Genomic DNA, 2,534 nt, shown 5'->3' on the forward strand with positions numbered 1-2,534 from the left:
CCCTTTTATTGAGTCACATAGTAAGTGTATTTAACTTGAATTAAAATCTCTATTTTCTCAGTGAGTTTCCTCCACTCTGATGGCCTAATAGGTAGGAACCTGCCCTGCCAACTCAGAGACAGGTGGTTCAAATCACAGCTGCTCTATGGGAAAAAGATGAGCAATCTTCTCCCATGTAATTTACACCCTCTGAAAACCCACTTGAAAGTCAGTTTTGAGTTAGTTCTGACTTGCTGGTGATGAATTATCTTAGGAAGAGTTGATGGTTTTGAACCGTGAGGCTGTCAAAGAGTATTGAATATGTTACAGGCAGCTAGAAGAATGAAGAGATGTGTCTTAGAGAAGGAACAGTAGAAAGCTTATTAGACATGAGGCTAATGAGACTTCATCTTGCTTACTTAGGACATAACCAACAAAAGGGACTACTCACCAAAAAGAGACATCACGTTTGATAAAGGAGAGGATAAGTGAAAAAGAGGAAAACTTTCCTCAAAATGAATTGATGAAGGAGCTGCAAAAATTCAGAGGAAATTACTGTAATGTGGAGAATCCAAGCCAGATTTTATGGGCAATGTGTGTGAACAATTTCCCTGAGATCCTTGGTGAAGCTGTTAAAAAACAAAGCCATGAGTGACAATTCTGACATGATGCAATATTTCTGTGGTCTTTCTATTTAACAGGACTTGCCTTCCTGTTTCTTTCCCACCAGGGAGTTCCTGTTCTAATCCCCAGAGTTCTCCTCTCTCCCTCTCACTTTCCATTATCCTCCTGCCTGGAGAGACAACCTCCTCTAACAACACTGCCAGGAAGAGATTCATGCGGATGTATTGCATTCACCACCTGGTGACTACAATTAAAATTCCTCTCCTTTGATTTATTTTGGGTGAGGGAAAGAAGTAATTTAAGTTCTTGGAGATACAGTGAAGACATGATGCATGTGCCATCTATTTCCTTGATAGCAAACACTACCTGCCGTTAAAACAGATGGAAAAGAAACTTCAATCACACCCAGACTTGACTACCTGTAGTGGAGGAAAGATGAAGTAGTAGAGGGAGAAAATGAGGGAAAGGAAGAGTCCAGAGAAAGGAGATAATGAGAAATGGTCCTGAAAATACCAGCCAAAGAAAATGAGCTGTGGGCTTCATTCACAGTTATCGTTTTCACTGAGCTGTTAGCCTCTCTTTTTAGGTGATTGAATAGAGTCAGATATCACCTTGTAGCTGGTGTAATCCAGAAGTTCTTGAAATTGGCCACAGCATTTGCAGAGGATAGGGTGGGGATGGGGGAGGGCACTTATATTTCCTTAGATTTTGAAGAGGGTCTGTTGTTGTGTGCTGTTGAGTCAGAACCAACCCATAACTTACCCCCCAGTAGGTTTTCAGAGATCATTAATTAGACAGGAGGAGATTAATCACACTGTGGAGCAGCTGGTGGATTTGAACTGTGTGCTTTTAGGATTTAAGCTCAGCTTCTTAGCACTAGGCCACCAGAGCTCCCTAAAGAGTATCTAATGACTGTAAAAAAGGCTATAAGGAAACAATTTCATGCCTTTTCTTTCTTTCTTTCTTTTTTTTTAGTACTGTTCATGGGTCTCATCTGGCTGCCTATCCTTTGCACGTGGACACCACACAGGGCAGGTGCCCAAGGCAGTTGCCCAGGGTGGTGTCTAGCTGAGTTGGCCAAAGATGTTGGTCTGTTAACCTGGTGGGTGTACTCTCCAAAAAAGAAAACTAAAGACAAGTGACTTTTTTGAAAAAATAAATAAAAGGGCTATAAGAACACAACAGTAAGTTAACTCAGTCAATTACTTGTTACACAAATGAGGAGAATTGAGTATAAAATTATTTTCTTGCAACAAGGTATTTGACTGGTTTATATCAGAGTCAGAACTAGCACCATGGCTGTCTGACTAGGAGACAGCTTCGGCTCATTTAATCTCTGTGCTTGTCTGAACATTTGCTAGTAGGAAGGCTTGCTTTATATTGTAATCAGACCAAAGTAACAACTCTAGGAAGTGAATTTGGCAGGTGTAATAATACAATTTGCTGATGAGGAAAAGAAGTTCAGTCAACTCACTTCTTCAGATATATTTAAATGTGTGTAACTTCTAGATCTTGATGTCAGTTCTTCCTTCTAACCCTCATCATAGACGCCACCCTCTTCCCACTCCCCAGCCATTTATTGGATGGTATACATAACAGTGCTCAGGTCTTTCATTCATAGGGTCGCAATGAGTCATCAAGACTCAATGGCTGTAGATTTGTCCCCTCCCAAGGCTCCCCCCCCCCACCAGACATTACCTTCTTGGAAAAGTAAAAGAAAAGATTCTTTCATTATTTTACAAACCCAGGTCCACTCCACCATGTAGCCATCACTCTAGACTCCTGTCATGACAGAAACACCCAATCACATATCTCTTTTAAACAGTTCTCTCCCCTCTCTATTTCAGAGCAGCATACATTATTGAACCCATCTTACTCAGTCTCTCCCCAACCCCAAGGACAGTCCCATTCTACAACAGTGGCACCATGCA

Source organism: Elephantulus edwardii, unplaced genomic scaffold (genome assembly GCF_000299155.1).
Source record: "Elephantulus edwardii isolate Elephantulus edwardi_28Jun2011 unplaced genomic scaffold, EleEdw1.0 scaffold00092, whole genome shotgun sequence".
NCBI lineage: Eukaryota > Metazoa > Chordata > Mammalia > Macroscelidea > Macroscelididae > Elephantulus > Elephantulus edwardii.